General features: G+C 43.0%; 1 protein-coding gene across 1 annotated transcript in view; it reads right to left on the bottom strand.

The window, feature by feature from the left end:
• Nucleotides 1-18677, bottom strand: part of TRPC5 (transient receptor potential cation channel subfamily C member 5) — a 618377-nt gene that overhangs the window by 264135 nt on the left and 335565 nt on the right. The window lies entirely within an intron of this gene.

Here is an 18677-nt window from a genome sequence, read left to right as displayed (position 1 = left end):
CCCCAAATTCCATACCAGGTCCTTTAGGTCTGGTATAGATATTAAGGGGAACCCCGCGCCAAAATTAAAAAAAAATGGTGTGGGGTCCCCCTCAAAATCCATACCAGACTCTTCAGGTCTGGTATGGATTTTAAGGGGAACCCCACACCAAAATGAAAAAAAAATGGCATGGGGTCCCCCTAAAAATCCATACCAGACCCTTATCCGAGCACGCAACCTGGCAGGCCACAGGAAAAGAGGGGGGATGAGAGAGCGCCCCCCTCCTGAACCGTACCAGGCCACATGCCCTCAACATGGGGAGGATGTCCCCATGTTGATGGGGACAAGGGCCTCATCCCCACAACCTTTGCCCGGTGGTTGTGGGGGTCTGCTGGCGGGGGGCTTATCTGAATCTGGAAGCCCCCTTTAAGAAGGGGACCCCCATATCCCGCCCCCCGTGTGAAATGGTAATGGGATACCCCTACCAAATGTACCCCTACCATTCCACAAAAAAAGTGTCAAAAATGTTAAAAAAGACAAGAGACAATTTTTGACAATTCCTTTATTAATGTCTTCTTCTTTCTCTGCTTCTTCTTCCATCTTCTTCTGGTCTTCATTCAGTTTTCTTCCTCCATCTTGTTCTTCCCCCGCTTCTTCCTCCAATCCTCTGCTTCTTCCTTCGGTCTTCTCGTCTACATCTTCCTCCGGCGTCTTCTTCCCCACTTCATTCTCTGGACGATCCGCATCCATGGGAGGTGCCCGCTGTGTGACGCTTCTGTTCTTCTGACAGTTCCTATATAACTAAGGGCGGGGCCACCTGGTAACCCCGCCCCATTCTGACGTACGGGGACTTCATGGGGACTTCCCTATGTCTTTCCCTGTGATGTCAGAGGGGGGTGGGGTCACCCGGTTATGTAACGGGTAACCCTGCCCCCTCTGACATCACAGGGAAAGCCATAGGGAAGTCCCTGTGAAGTCCCCGTGTGGCGGGGCGGGGTCACCAGGTGGCCCCGCCCTCAGTTATATAAGAACGGTGAGAAGAACAGAAGCGTCACACAGTGGGAACCTCCCATGGATGCGGATCGTCCCGAGAACGAAGCGGGGAAGAAGACACAGGAGGAGATGCGGACGAGAAGACTGAAGGAAGAAGCAGAGGATCGGAGGAAGAAGAGGGGGAAGAACAAGATGGAGGAAGAAAACCGAATGAAGACCAGAGAAAATGGAAGAAGAAGAATGAAAGAAGAAGACATTAATAAAGGAATTGTCAAAAACCCTCTCTTGTCTTTTTTAACATTTTTGACACTTTTTTTGTGAAATGGTAGGGGTACATTTGTACCCCATTACCATTTCACACGGGGGGCAGGGATCTGGGGGTCCCCTTGTTAAAGGGGGCTTCCAGATTCTGATAAGCCCCCCGCCCGCAGACCACCACAATCACCAGGCAAGGGTTGTGGGGATGAGGCCCTTGTCCCCATCAACATGGGGACATCCTCCCCATGTTGAGGACATGTGGCCTGGTACGGTTCAGGGGGGGGGCGCTCTCTCGTTCCCTCCTCTTTTCCTGCAGCCTGCCAGGTTGGGTGCTCGGATAAGAGTCTGGTATGGATTTTTAGGATTTTTAAAATCACTGCTCCTGAAAAAACGGCGTTTTTTAAAACTTTTTTTTCCACTGATACATGTCCCCTGGGGCAGGACCCAGGTCCCCAAACACTTTTATGACAATAATTTGCATATTAACCCCTAAAATTTGATTTTTTTACGTTCATGTCCCATAGAACACATTTTTGGCCTGTTCGCATATTCTGCTGCAAACCGAGCAGGGGGGTGTTCGGCCCATCCCTAGTGACCACCATCTCTCACACAGGAAGTAAGGGGAACGCTTCCCAATAGAGTCTGAAATATAAACTTAAAGCGGAGTTCCAGCCAAAATATGACTTTTAAGATAAAAATACCCCTAGAATACTCATACCTCGTGCAAAGTAACAAAAGTATGCTGTAAACTATGCCACGCCAAGCTGACCAAGATTTTCCATAGACGCCAATGTTAAATGTTGCTGGAGCCACGCCATGCCAAGCTGACTAAGAATTTCTATAGACGCCAATGTTAAATATTACGGGAGCAGTGTCCTGCCAAGCTGACCAAGATCTCACAGGAGCCAATGCAAAACCGGAAATAACATCCACGGCTGTGGCTGCTAAAGGAAGAAGTGAAATTAGATATAGGATTAAATCAGGTAAGTGAACAGAAAAAAATAAAAATAAATTGCCGAATCATTTTAAGGATGCACATTAGTGCTGCATGGTGAGGAGTGAAAAATGTGGGTGGAACTCCGCTTTAACAGAGTTTCTTAGCCTTCTACACAAATGGTTTTACTGTCTCCCTATAAATTATGGCATAGTAGCACAGAAATCATTATGTTTGACTGCTAAAACTGAAGACATTAAATCAGAGATGTTTGGCATGGATGCTGTGCTTTTTCACAGTCCTTGTGAGAGGTGAAAATAAAAATAAAGACAAGGAAAAGGAAAGAAAATGCAAAGTTAAATGTATTATGTCTTCCAATGGTGCTCGGTAACCCTGGGTATATTGAGTGCACTGTTTTTCAAAAGTACAGTAGGGCCTCATTCATGTGGACGGCCAGGGTGGTAAAAATAGGCAGTTGAGCCTGTATAAAGCATGTCACATTCAGCTGGCAGTACTGCCACCAAATGTGACCCATTCATGTTAGGGCCACATTGGAACTGTGAGCTAAAAGCTTGGCTGTCTGTTGCAGTGCACTATTTACACAGAAAATCCCAGTTCAGCTGTAATAAACTGGGAAACCCGCATCCAATTTGCATATGTGTGAACCTGGCCTCAAAGAAAGTCCCAATGCCTTCCTCAATTTTATAGAAGAAATCTTTAAAAGGGCCAGATATGGAGTAAAGCTCGCTTGTACAAAGGCAAAAATTGCCAGCTCCAGCCACCTGAGTGCCCAACCTACATCGGCACAAGTAGAAAAATTGTCTTGGACCTTTCCACTTTTCAAAAAGGGTTATCACATCTATCTTGATAACTTCTATACAAGTCTTCTCCTTTTCCGCAACTTGTACCTCAAAAAAACCTTGGCCTGCGGTACCATCAGAACAAACAGGAATGGCTTCCCACAAAGTTTAGTGTCCACAAGGCTACAAAGGGGGGAATCAGTAAGTCTGAGAAACGACAATCTGTTGGCAGTGAAGTGAAAGGATAAGAGAGATGTGTACATCCTTTCCACCATCCACAATGAGACCTTGCTGGAAATTCCTGGAAGACACTGTCCCATCCAAAACCTGCATGCTTCCAAGATTATAATCTCTACATAGAAGGGGGGGTTGCATTTCAAAGATCAGATGCTACAGCCTTATTTAATAACAAGACAGTCCCGTTTTTGGTACAAAAAAGTTGCAATTTACCTTATTCATTTGGCCATTTATAATGCATATGTCACCTACTATAAATCCACAGAAAGACCCACCACCTTCCTGAAATTTATAGAAGAAATCATCACGTCCCTAATCGGCCAGCAAGGATCCCCCCCAAAAAACATTTTGATACTCTGATTCTGTGAGCAGACTTCATCAGCGCCATTTCCCTGAGAGCATTACAACAACAGAAGCAGGCCAAAGACACCAAAAAAGATGTTGGGCATGCAGCAGAGTGGGAGTTAGAAGAGACATCAGTTTTAATTCTCCCCAATGTCCCTCCCATTTGGGCCTATGCATCGGAGACTGCTTCCAATGTTATCACGTCCCAAAAATATTAGACCATATTTCTAACAGCCTGACAGTTCCCTGTTTCTAATATCTGCTGATCATTTGCCTGCTGCCTCAACTGACAATACTCTGCTGTCCACCTTAACTGACCCTGGCCTGTTTTTCGACTATGCTTCTACCTGCAATCTGCATTGTTTATCAACCATGTTTCTGCCTTCCACCTGAACTGACCCTGGCCTGTTTATCGACTATGCCTCTGCCTGCCGCCTGTATTGTTTATTAACCACGTTTCTTCCCTCCACCTAAACTGATCCTGGCCCGTTTACCGACTGTGCCTCTGCCTGCCATCTGGATTGTTTATTGAGCACGTTTCTACCTTTGACCCACACTGACCCTGGCCTGTTAATTGACTATGTTTTTGCCTGCACTTGAACTGATCTTTTGCCCTACTTCTGTAGTTGTGGGATTCAAGATAACACAGGGGTCTCACATATGTGAGGTTCTTCAGGATAGTGCTCTGAGTAGAGAAAAACAGTTTTTGGTTTTCCCTGGGTTTTGTATTTCCCAGATTAGGGTATGGAAACCAGAGGCTTCAAAGAGATTTGGGTGAGAAGAAGTCTCTACCCCCCGTGCCCATTCTTTTGAGGTCCTAATCCTGATGTTCTTGCCTGCTGCATAGACCAATACTTTGACTGTGCTGACCATATCTCTGCCTGCTGCCTGTACTGACCCAGGACTTTTTATGGGCCATGTTCTTGTGAATGGTGAGTCAGACACAGACCTGGGAGTCATCCACCTGTCTCCTTATACTGACTCACCACCAGCAGACCTCCTCAAACAGTTTGAAAAAATGTTAACTAAGGCTTTTAAACAGACATCTGATCACATAACAGATAAGTTATCCAGAGAAATCAGGGACCTGAGTCACAGAACAGCAGAATTAGAGCAGAGGGTAGATGAATTGGACATGCTCACTCATAATCACTCTGAAGAGCTTGAGGCATTCAGGGATGAAAACATAACACTTCAATCAAGCCTGGAGGACTTTGAGAACAGGACAAGTCAATCAAACATCCGCATCCGCGGCCTCCCTGAATCCATAATTGATGTACAGTCCACAGTCACAGCCTCTTCCAGGAGCTAGCCCCTGATTTACAAAATGATCGCCTGGAGATGGACAGGGTTGATCTTGCCCTGACCCCCCACCAACCAGAAGGTCCTCCATGAGACATAGCAAAATTACATTTCTTTCACACTAAGGAACAACTTCTGACCACTGCCCGCAACAAAGAAACACTTGTTTTTCATGGTCACTCTTAGCTTTTTCAAGACCTTTCCCCTCTCACCTTTGCTAAGAGGAGAGCATTGAAATCGCATCTTCAAATTCCACAACAGCACCACATCACCTATAGGTGGGGCTTCCCATTCTCCGTGCGCACTTGTACCAAAGCCGTGACTATACATGCAGATCTCCTGAAGACCTCCAAGCTACCCTGCAACAACTCCACCTGTCACCCCCGGACTCACAACACGACATCTCTTCATCGTCAATCAGCCTCCTGCTCAGCCCAGAAGTCTCAAAGCTCACGATCAAGCCAACTCACACAAACGTAGACATTTTGTCTCTCTAGTTCCGCAACACCCAGACTCAATGGACTGAATCTAATCAGATGTATATTGGGATCACACTACTTGTTATTTGCTGGCCGCAGATCCTGATATTTACTGTTTGAAAACCGGTCCCCCTTCACATGACTTTTCCAGTGGTAAAAGAAACACATTGTGCTTCCCCATCTACTGTCCATTCATATATGTTGTATATGAACTGGCCCTTATACACTAATCCATGCTTATTAATATGTCATCTCTAAATAATATCCTCTGATAGTGGGATCCTATGATCCCTTGGAGCCCAAAGCTTCTTAAACCCCTGCTATGCTTGCATACCTTAGCAAATTATAACTTGACTCCCTTACTCCCCTTGTACTCAATTAAGACTCTGGCTCCAAGGACTCAGTCTCCTACTTAAACAATTTTTTAAATTATCTCTGTTGTGTGTTTTCTATTTTTTTTTTTTTTTTTACGATTTATGGTTACCTTAGTTCACTGTTAGATCTCATCTGAACCTCCGTCGCTATTGTTAACCCGGCAACATATACTACCTTTTTGTGTCAGTCACTGCCCCTCACCTCCTAGACCATGGACTCCGCATTGGTATCTTTCCATGGCACTATTCCTGTCCTCCAGGCTCGTGACATCACGCTAGTCTTGGGCACACCATGCACCCATTATGTGATATATTTATGTTTTTGCCATTTGTTACTGATTTTGCTGTGCCACACGGTACTTCTCTTTTCTTTTCTTTCCTACCATTTCTTCACCTCCCCCTCCACCACCCTCAGGTGTTACCTAGCAAATGCCACTTCTAGATGCAACCACAAACATAATACATACCTAGCCTCACAATGGGTTCCCTAAATGTACTAACACTCAACATACAAGGATTAAATGCTCCACACAAACGGACCAAAGCCTTTAAAACCTTTACCACTACTAAGGCACATGTGTGCCTGTAACAGATTCATTTCATCCCCCGATCCACCCCTAAATGCTTCAACCGCGCATACCCACAAGTATTTACAGCATTAGCTAACTCCAGAAGTAGAGGAGTTCTTCCATAGCCTTCTACTCCCTTCACATCCCTAGCTGAAATAAAGGACCCAGAAGGCCGCTATTTAATTGTGTCCAGCATGCTGCTTGACTCCGAAGTGACAGTAGTATACTATTACGCAACTCTAAACCTCTACCATTTCTTTCCCATTTGCTAGGTGTCGTTGACTCTAACAAAAGGGGCACACTCCTCTGCGGGGACTCCAACCAGTCCTTATACCCCTTTCTAGACAAGTCTCCTCAATCTCCCCTCCCTAGTGCTACAAAACTTAGCTTCCAACATCTCCTACACCACCATTCCCTAACTGACTCGTGGCGTGAACAAAACCCAGCACGACATCAATACACATTCTATTCTCATCCCCACAATATGTTTTTGTGAATTGATCATATCTTCCTCACCACTGGTACCACACCCTTCTCTCATCAACTATTCTTCCGATCTCCTGGTCAGATCATAGCGCTGTTCTTATCACCTTAGCCTCCCTAATCCCTTCCACAAAGGACTCTTCCGGGACCATCAATGCCAAAATTCTCTCTCACCCGTGACCCGTCACACCGCCTTATGATAGAAACAGCACTCAAGGAATACTTATCCATCAACTCTACTCCTGACGTCACCCTTCTCACACTATGGGAAGCCCACAAGCCAGTTATAAGGGGGCCTGTATTCGGAACAAAAAAAGAATGCATTACCCAACAAAGTTTAGAAACATCTTTTAATGATGCCCATGTGACGTTTCAGGCAGACCCCTCTACAATGAATCTCCAAGCTTTGGAAAAAGCTAGACTAGAACTTTACTTATTCCTGACGGACTTTGCAGAAAAGGCCCTACGCCGCTCACGCCACAAGTATTACACTAAAGCCAATAAACCAGTGGTATATCATTCATGTGTGCAGGGTGTTCACTGCACACGGGCCTCTGAGGGGGGTCTGCTGTGCCCTGACCCACCCTGCACCAATGGATGATACGTTTGGGAAAGATTGGTGCAGTAGTGGGGGTCCATATTTTCATCCAGAGGGCGCCGCATTGAAAGAAGGAGGGGCACTGCCGCTGACAGGTGAACTGACAGCTGTATCACCGCTCCTGTGGCCACTTCTCCACTTCTGGAGGAGGGATACTGGGGGTGCCGTGCAGTAACTTCCATCAGTGACTTCCTCTGCTGAGCTCTGCAATAGATGATGTCATCAGTCAGAGCCTGGCAGAAAAGTGAGCAGAGGAAGTTTTTCTTTTTTGAGATCGTCTGAGCTATCACTGCTTCACCTTTGCCAGCCACAACAGACTTGCACTCCATTAAAATTATCTGGGCGTCTTCCCATCCTCATCCAGGCAGTGTACTGCATGTGGATATAACATCTTTATTACTTCAAACTGACTCTGTCGTTTTTACAAGCATCCTTTTTACTATCCTTTTACCCAGTGACTTCCCAGACTTTGTAGGATATAGATTTTTGGTGTCACAGTATATACCGCATTGGTCCTTCAAACGCTCCGGCCCCTTTTGGGAGTTTACGCCCTAAGACACTGGGGTCATGTTTGTCAATTTCCATCTCCCTCCTTCCTGGTCTGCTTGGCGCAATCCTAGCAGTCCATCTTTTCTTGTTTCTTGAGTTATGATCTCCCTTGGTTGAATTACTAACACATGGGATTAAGTTTATAAACCTGGAACTATTTAATCTACTGTCCCTGAATAAGACTTTCACCTTTTATGTTGAAACGCGTTGGACTTCTCCTGTCTCCTTGACAGTTGACTAGTTATTCCAGTGGCTGTTTTCATGCTGTTCAATTTATCATGTCTTTGTTTTTATTGATCAATCCCCTTTTTTCAATTCACACTGTACCCACTGTTTCAATACATTTTGTATCTTTATGGTACTGATATTACTGTTTATGGTCCGTTTAAAATCCCACCCTTTGAAGAACCTTTCTTTCATTGTCTGAGCTATCACTGCACTTGACATCCCCAGCATCCCTTTACATGAGAAAAATTGGCCCAGAAAAGTGAGAGAGGGGAGGATTCTTCTACACAGGATGCCAGATGGATCAAGCAGCCAGGTAAGGAGCACCAGTGCCCCCTCCCCCACTGACTGGCAGTGCCCCCCAATCTGCCCCTATTAAGCACCAAGACCCCTATTTCTCCCACTAAGCACCAGGACCTCCCACCTCCCCTGACTGAGCACTTGAAGACAAAGCTGCATTCTTTTAGGCAGGTATGCAGGGGGGCTGGGGGCCCCCATCAGATAGGCTGTAGGGGGCCCCATGATTTTTAACAGTGGCCCTGCTGTAACTGCCCTACACCCACTGCACCGATCACCCTCGACTGTCCCACTGTGTCCTCTTCTGTGTCCTCCTCTGGCCCTCCGTGTCCTCCTCTGGCCCCCTGTGCCCTTCGCTACTGACAGTCTACTGCCCTACTGACACCATTCACCTACCCCCAAAAAGCATTTAAAAAATGAAAAAAAACCTAAAAAAATTGTAAAAAAATAAAATAATAATAAAGAACTACTGACTACTCCACATTCGTTTGTTGCACATACTACCCACCGCCATACACTCCACACTCCTCTCCTGCACATACTACCAACTGCCATACACTCCACACTCTTCTCCTGCACATCCCACCCACCACTATAAACGCCACACCACTCTCCCTGAACGCCGCATTTCTTCATTTGCCGGTGTCTGGGGCTCACTCTTGATCTTGCACATGGGCCCATTCATTTCATGATAAGCCACTGCAATAAATCCAATACTTTTCTTGCTCTATCTCTTCGACATCTCGACCATACCGTTAAACCGATCCAACTAAAACTATTCCCGGTAGTTTATACTAGCAACCCTGTCAAGATCCTCCAAGTGTTTAGCAAACACCTTGCCACCCTTTACTCAAGCAATAATACTTTTGATTGCACTCGTGCTGAATCCCTTCTCTCAACTACTACTTTACCATCCCTTTCTTCTCTACAACACGAAAATCTTGAGAAAACAATTGAAACTAAGGAGGTTTTGCTAGCTATAAATCTTTAAAAACCATAAGCGCCCAGGCACTGATGAGTTCTCGGCCACATATTTTAAACAGTTTGCTGACCTCCTAGCCCCGATACTAGTTAGGGCATTCAACACCATCCTTGCTGGCCGCACATTCTGTTCTGAAACACTGACAGCTACCATCTCTTTGCTTCCAAAACCCCAGATGACTCCTCTTGGTCAAACTATTGACCAATATCCCTCCTCAACCTAAACAAACTGTTAGCCAAAATCCTACCCACTAAACTCAACCATACCATTGGCTTCATAATACATAAAGACCAAGTAGGCTTCATTCCGATTCGGCAGGTAGGGGACAACATTCACCGTGCTATTCTCTTGACTTATTTAGCCCAAAAAACAAAAAAATCCCTTTTGTCTCATGTCTTTGGACATTAGAAAGGCATTTGACATGGTCTCCTGGCCTTACTTACAATTCCTACTAAGATGATGGGGATTTGGCTCTCACTTCCTTTCATGGATCTCTGCATTGTGTGCTTACCCCACAGCCTTCGTTCGTTATATGGGCCCCAAGTCATCCTTTAAGATCAAGAGAGGCACACAACAGGGTTGTCCACTCTCGCCGCTCTTTTTCACCCTAGCCATCAAGCCCTCAGCTCAGTTGATCTGCAATAAACCCAATAACCCCAATATCAAAGGGCTGGAAGTCGGTGGCCATCCTCATATATTGTGTCTGTTTGCAGACGATGTCCTCCTCTTTATGTCATCTCCACTGACCTCTGCACCAAACCTCCTTAAACTTCTAGAAGACTTTAGTCAAATCTCCAGTCTAAAAGTCAATCCGACTAAGTCTAGAGCCCTAAATATCTCCATTCCTTTCGCTGAGCTGACGCCTTTACAAGCCTCCCTTCCTTACCCTTGGTCCACCTGTGATATCAAATACCTAGGAATTAAGCTCACGGCTAACCTGTCAGACCTTTACTCAGCCAATTATCACCCCTAGGTCGCATAAACGCTTTGTAGCTCCCTAAGTACATAGCCCTCTTCTAGCTCAATGACACTGGCTTTTCTATTGTTTTTAATTCATGTCATCCATACTTGTAGACTTGTTAGTCTAAAAGTTACCTTATACCTTTAAATATAATTATTTGAATGAGAAAAACTATTGACGTTACAGGTTGGTTGCATTGTCTTCCCCCTACGACACAGTTTGTTCCCATATGGGGTATCTGGGGGTGTTAGACAATAATTCCTACCTTATGTTCAGCCCTCGGGACAGATTACATTGTTCACACATGTTTATTATTATGGTTCTGTCATATGTACCCATTCATGCGATACTGTTTCCTGTGTCCTAATGTATGGCTAACACTGTTCACTTTCATTATTGTTTCTTCTGAAAATGTCAATAACATTTTGAACAAGAAAAAAAAATCAATTTTAATTTTTCCACTTTTTCCAAAAAATTGTGGAAAAAAATGACATGTTCAAAAGACTCATTATGCCTCATAGAAAATACATTGGGGTGTTTGCTTTCCAAAATGGGGTCATTTTATGGGTGTTTCCACTGTCTTGGTGCTCCAAGGCCTTCAGAAATGTTATAAGTTGTCAGGAACTTAGATGTGTAATTTACGCCCTTAGAACTCTTGAAGGTGCTACTTTGATGTTGGACCTCTCTATGTGGTCAGGCTGTGAAAAAGTCTCACACATGTGGTATCGCCATACTCAGGTGGAGAATGTATTTTGGGGTGTGATCCTTGGTATGTACATGCTGTGTGTTAGAAATACAGTGCCTTGAAAAAGTATTCATACCCCTTGACATCTTCCGCATTTTGTCATGTTACAACCAGAAACATAAATGTACTTTATTTCAATTTTATGTGATAGACCAACACAAAGTGACACATAATTGTGAAGTGGAAGGAATATGATAAATGGTTTTCAATTTTTAAAAAAAATAAATATCTGAAAAGTGTGGCGTACATTTGAATTTAGCCCCCTTTACTCTGATACCCCTAACTAAAATCTAGTGGAAACAATTGCCTTCAGAATTCACCTAATTAGTAAGTAGCGTCCACCTGTGTGTAATTTAATCTCAGTAAAAAAACAGCTGTTTTGTCAAGCTCTCAGAGGTTTGTTAGAGAACCTTATTGAACAAACCACACAATGAGGGCCAAGGAACCCACCAGACATGTCAGGGATAAAGTTGTGGAGAAGTTTAAAGCAGGGTTAGGTTTTAAAAAAATATCCCAAGCTTTGACCATCTCACAGAGGACTGTTCAATCCACCATCCGAAAATGGAAAGAGTATGGCACAACTGCAAACCTACCAAGACATGGCCGTCCACCTAAACTGATGGGCATGGAGAGCATTAATCAGAGAAGCAGGCAGCCAAGAGGCCCATGGTAACTCAGGAGGAGCTGCAGGGATCCACAGCTCAGGTGGGAGAATCTGCCCACAAGACAACTATTAGTCATGCACTCCACAAATCTGGCCTTTATGTAAAAGTGTCAAAAAAGAAAACCATTGTTGAAAGAAAGCCATAAGCAGTCTGTTTGTAGTTTGTGAGAAGCCATGTGGGGGACACAGCAAACATGTGGAAGAAGGTGCTCTGATTAGATGAGACCAAAATTGAACTTTTTGGCCTAAAAGCAAAACGCTATGTGTGGCGGAAAACTGACACTGCACATCACCCTGAGCACACCATACCCACCGTGAAACGTGGTGGTGGCAGCATCATGTTGTGGGGATGATTTTCTTCATCAGGAACAGGGAAGCTAGTCAGAGTTGATGGGAAGATGGATGGAGCCAAATACAGGGCAATCTTAGAAGGAAATATGTTAAAGTTAAATGTCTGCAAAAGACATGAGACCGGGGTGGAAGTTCACCTTCCAGCAGGACAATGACCCTAAACATATAGCCAGAGCTACAATGGAATGGTTTGGATCAAAGCATATTCATGTGTTAGAATGGCCCACTCAAAGTCCAGACCTAAATCCAATTGAGAATCTGCGACAAGACTTGAAAATTGCTGTTCACAGATGCTCTCCATCCAATCTGACAGAGCTTGAGCTATTTTGCAAAGAAGAATGGGCAAAAATTTCACTCTCTAGATGTGCAAAGCTGGTAGAGACATCCCCAAAAAGATTGCAGCTGTAATTGCAGTGAAAAGTGGTTCTACAAAGTATTGACTCAGGGGGGCTGAATACAAATGCATGCCACATTTTTCACGTATTTATTTGTAAAAAATTGTTGAAAACCATTTATCATTTTCCTTCCACTTCACAATTATGTGACACTTTTGTTGGTCTATCACATTAAATCCCAATAAAATACATTTAGGTTTTTGGTTGTAACATGACAAAATTTGGAAAATGTCAATAAAATGACATGTTCAAAAGATTTACACTGGGTATAAAAAAGAATTACCCCTCTTTAAAATAATCACATTTTGTTGCTTTTCAGCCTGAAATGAGGATGGACACAGTGTTTGTTTTGAAATTAATATATACACAACACTGCTCACTACCTAAATCATTTTCATACACAAAAACATATATCAACAAAAGTCCATATATAACTAAGTGTCAATCAAATCAAGGTTGAAATAAAAAAAAAAAACAAAAAAACTTGAAAATCCCCCAAAAAACTTAATGAAATAAATAAGAGTTCTTCTACTCTTCAGACTTTAAATCATTAAATGTGCTCCCTCATATGGTTCCACACTCACCAAGTGTTGTTGACCCAAACAAATAAATGTTAGAAGTGAGTCGTGCTTTAGATTGCAGGCATCCTGGGCTTGCCGGGACTTCTAATCCTCCTCTCTATGATGTATCTTCAGCTTGCTCCTCCAAGCATATAAGGTTATAAAAACACTAGTGCCAGTACCCTTCACAGTGAAAACGAATTGGAACTGCTGAGCTTTCAGTTCTCCACCACTTGATCGCATCTCCTCATGGTTAATGTTCACATATAGAACAAATAGCAAGAACGGCAGAAATACTGTTACGTGACCCTGTTTATTAAAAACATTTGAAAATTTGGTTTACATTCACTTAAACAACCTAATGAGATCAAAAATAGTTCTTCCACTCTTCAAACTTTGATTGAACAGATATGCTCCCTCATATGGTCTCACACTCACCTAGTGTTGTTGAACTTAACAAATTAATGTTAGTTAAGTTAGAAGTCAAATGCATTTTAAATTACAGATATCCCTTACTTGCTGGGACTAGTAATCCTCCTCTCTAATGTTTAACATAGCTTGTATGGGAGAAAAAAGCCACTCCTCAAGAAAGGCCACATACAGTCACGACTAAGGTTTGCCAAAATCCACCTTGAAGATTCTGAGGCCACGTGGAAAAAATGTTATGGTCAGATGAGACTAAAATTTTATTATTTGGCCTCAACACCAAACGATATGTCTGGCTGAAATCCAATACAGCTCACCATCCAAATAACACCTTTCCTGCAGTAAAGCATGGAGATGGTAATATCCTGTTATCATAGCTCCCAACTGTCCCTAATTTCAAGGGACTGTCCCTGATTTGGAACAAAGTCCCTCTGTTCCTCTTTCCTCCTCATTTGTCTCTCATTTTGGTCTGATCTATATAGTTGTATATAAAATGCACTACAGGCATACCCCACTTTTAAGTACACAATGGGGTTTATTTACGAAAGCTGGAAAGTGCAAAATCAGGCTCACTGCTCCATACAAACCAATGAGCTTCTAACCCCAGCTTGTTCAGCTTTGGTAATAAAACCTGGAAGCTCATTGGTTTGTATGCAGATGTGAGCCTGATTTTGCACTTTCCAACTTTAGTAAATAAACCCCAATGTGTACTTAAAAGTGGGGTATGCCTGTATTTATCTTTAAAAAAGTGTTTCCCAGTGCTAAACCTTTCATCCAAATCCTAAATTGCTGCATTTGTAAATTTCAAGTGTTAGTATAAAGGATTAGTAGTGGTAAACAAAAGCACTTGTGGGTTTAACTAATTATTTTTTTGTATAACTCTCCTTTAACCACTTGCCTACCAGGCACTTACACCCCCTTCCTGCCCAAGCCATTTTTCAGCTTTCAGCGCTGTCGCACTTTGAATGATAATTGTGCGGTCATGCAACACTGTACCCAAACAAATTTTTGTATCATTTTCTTAACATAAATAGAGCTTTCTTTTGGTGGTATTTAATCACTGCTGGGTTTTTTATTTTTTACAAAAATAAAAGACAAAAATAAATGTTTTTTACTTTTTTTTGTCAGTAAATTTTGTAACTAAGTAATTTTTCACCTTCACTGATGTGCGCTGATGAGCACTGATAGGCGGCACTGATGGGCACTGTTGGGTGGCACTGATGGGTACTAATAGGCGGCACTGGTGGGCACTAATAGGCGGCACTGGTGGGCACTGATAGGCAGAACTGTTGGGCACAGCTAGGCGGTACAGATGGGCACTGATGGGCATTGATGGGTGACACTGATGGACATTGATGGACAGCAGTGATGGGCGTTGGTGGGCAGCACTGACAGACGGCACTGATTGCCAGCACTGACTGGCATCACTAATGGGCACTGATTGCTGGCACTTGTGGGCAGTGGTGGGCACTGATTGCTGCCATTGGTTGGCACTGTATGCTGGCATTGGTGGGCAATGGTGGGCACTGTTTTGTGACACTGTATTTATTTATTTATTGTAATCAGGACACTGATGGTCAGTGCCCTGATTACATCCCTAGATGTCCCCCTGTGAGGTGATGCCACTGATCGGCTCTCCTCTTCTCACACTCTGTCAGTGTGAGGTGAGGAGAGCCGATTATTGGCATCTCCTTGTTTACATGTGACCGGCTGTGATTGGACACAGCCGATCACATGGTTAAAGAGCCGCGGAGGTGGTGCTTTACAGAGATCGGGGTCGCGCCGTGACCTATGACAGTGTCCCAGAACGAGAGCTGCACCGCCCCCCCTGTCATTTGACGGTGGCCGGGCAGGAAGCAGTTAAGGAGGTGTGGCAGGGAGGGTGTCCTATGCCTACATTATTTTGCTAATAGGTGTCCCTCGCTCCCATCTCAAAAAGTTGGGAGGTATGTGTTATGAGGGTGTTTCCCTGCAGCAGGGACTGAAGCACTTGTCAGGATAGAAGGAAAAATGATTGGAGCAAAAACCGTCAAATTATTGAAGAAAATCTGCTGCTGTCAATGGGAAGGAGGTTTACCTTCAAACATGACAATGACCCAAAGCACACAGCAAAAATTACCACACAGCGGTTGAAGGAGAAAAAGGTGAGTGTCCTTGCATGGCCTAGTCAGAGCCCAGACTCAAACCCCATTGAAAATCAGTGGAATGACTTGAAGAATGCAGTCCACAAACGATCACCATCAAATTTATCTGAACTTGAGCAGTTCTGCAAAGAAGAGTGGGCAAATATTGCAAAGTCTAGACGTGCAAAGTTAGTAGAGACATACTAACATACCACAACAGACGAAAGACTGTAATGCCGCGTACACACGACCGGACTTTCTGGCAGAAAAGGTCTGATGGAATCATTCCATCGGACGTTCCGATCCTGTGTTGGCTTCATCTGACTTTCTCTTTCGAAAATTCTGACGGACCCAGAAATAGAACATGTTTTAAATCTTTCCGACTGAATCAATTCCTATAGGGAAAAACGTTCGTCTGTATGCTATTCCGACGGACCAAAAACGACGCAAGGGCAGCTATTGGCTACTGGCTATTGAACTTCCTTTTTCTAGTCCTGTCGTATGTCATCACGTTCTAAACGATCGGACTTTGGTGTGATCGTGTGTAGGCAAGTCCGGTTCAACAGAAATCCATCGAAACTCCTTCAAAAAAACTGTCAGAGTTCATTCACACAGAAAAACCGGTCGTGTGTACGCGACATTAGACTGCAAAAAGGTGGTTCAACAAAATACTGACACAAGGGGGTGATCCTTTTCCCAACTCTTTCCCGGATAAAATAAAAACTGTGCCTGTCTTCATTTCAGGCTGGAAAGCAAGAATAATTGAATATTTTAAAGGACACTGATTCTTTTCTATACTCATTGTATTATGACTCATAGAAAATACGCTGGGGTGTTTGCTTTTGTAAATGGGATCATTTTGTGAGTAATTCCATTGTCCTGGTGCTCCAGGGCCTTCAAAAATGTGATAGACAGTCAGGAAATTAGATGTGTAATGTATTCCTCTAGAATGCCTGAAGGTGCTCCTTAGATGTTGGGCCTCTCTATAAGCTCCCATACTCAGGAGAAGTAGCAGAATGTGTTTTGGGATGTAAGTGCAAGTATGCTTATGTCGTGTGTTAGAAATTACTTGTTAATATGTTAAACTTCCATTACCCTAGGTAACCACATGTGTCTTCATACTACTTCACTCCACATCAATGTATTAATACTCAAATGTGTTAAGACCCACTTGGTGAAATATGTGTTTGCCAGTTACTTGTAATATATCTCTTTAGTAACTTCAATAAACTCACCATTGCTCTTACTAAATACCTTGGGCTGTCTACTTTCCAAAAAAAGGTAATTTGGGGAGTATTTGTACTTTCCTGGCATGTTAGGGCCTCAAGAAATGAGATAGGCAGTCAGTACATCAGGATTTAAAAATGGAAAAGAAAGGCGCCTCTAAGTCCAGTATGCAAAATTTAATAAAGTGCACAAAGGGTTAAAAGCACTTACAAGATTGTTGAGTGTTAAAAGACATGATAAAATCAGGAGTCCTCATCTGTGGCATGTGTCCATCCTCAGCATGGTGGTAGAGAGCAGTGTAGAGCCATCCAGCAGCTGTAAAACATTCTCATGCGTGTTGGAAAGAGGAGGCAGCAGGGAAGCCTGTATTCACTGCGGGACACACAAGGCTGATGGTGTCAATATAGAGAAGGGGGGTGGTAATGCAGTGAATACAGGCTTCCCTGCTGCCTCCTCTTTCCAACACTCATGAGAACACTTTACAGCTGCTGGACGGCTCTACACTGCTCTCTACCACCATGCTGAGGATGGACACATGCCACAGATGAGGACTCCTGATTGTATCATGTCTTTTAACACTCAACAATCTTGTAAGTGATTTTAACCCTTTGTGCACTTTATTAAATTTTGCATACTTCACTTAGAGGCGCCTTTCTTTTCCTTTTTTATATCTTCAGAGTTGCTTCTCCTCTAACCAAAGTGCTGCCAGAAGTGCCACCTCATCACTATCATCCCTCTGACCAGCTACCCACCTCCACCAGAACGCCCTTATCTCCTCTCTGTTTTATTACATCAGGATTGATCACTATTCATTAATGCGTACCATAGCTTGTAGACTATATAACTTTCACACTGACTAAATAATATTCACTGATTTGGGTTACTTTTACCAAAGAAATATAGCAGTATAAATGTTGGCCTAAATTTAAGAAGAAAAATTACTTATTTGCAAAATTTTATAATAGAAACTAAAAAAATTTTTTTTTAAATGTTTAATTTAATTTAAAAAAAAAAATTTTTTTTCAAAATGTTCTGTTTTTTGCATCTATATCGCAAAAAACACAGGAGTGATTAATAACCACCAAAAGAAAGCTCTATCTGTCTAAAAAAAATTATAACAATTTTGTTTGTATAGTGTTGCATGACTGATAAATTGTCATTCAAAGTGTGAGAGTGCTGAAAGCTGGAAATTGCCTTGGGCAGGAAGGGGGTAAAAGTGTCCGGTATTGAGGTCGTTCAATTCTCTCTGATGAATTTGCACATAAATTTGGCAAAACTGTGAATCTCGAACATGCAGGATTCAGATTGAAACCCATGGTGATGACAAACCCAAACCTCATCCATATTCTTCATCGGAATGATGTTCTAGAGGTCACTACTTGACTTCTGGAAGCTGTCTTTTTTATACTGTTTATGCGGTGGATTGCAATGTTCATAATATTTCATATTCTCTACAATTTGGAGTATCAGTACTTGCTGACATAAACTGTGACAGGAGATATTAAGCCCTTTGGTTTTGCACTAAATATGTAGCAACACTGTTGGACATCTGTAAGCAATGCATTAGCAAGTATGAAATGACCCAAGATTTAATCCATTTTCTATTAACTGCATCTCCTGGCACAAAACAAATCAACATTCTGCTCAATGCTTCCTCTTTGAGAGAAAAAGTCTGAAAATGAAGAGAGATAGAGACATTTTAAAATAATTCATCTTATAAGAAAGCTACTCTGAACTCCATATAAAATATATACAGTAGATTTTTGATATGTTTTCCTAGTTCAGGTTTTATGAAGGTGCTTTTCTAGTTACTATGGACAA

Source organism: Aquarana catesbeiana, linkage group LG09 (genome assembly GCF_042186555.1).
Source record: "Aquarana catesbeiana isolate 2022-GZ linkage group LG09, ASM4218655v1, whole genome shotgun sequence".
NCBI lineage: Eukaryota > Metazoa > Chordata > Amphibia > Anura > Ranidae > Aquarana > Aquarana catesbeiana.
This window is presented reverse-complemented; position numbering and strand designations above follow the sequence as displayed.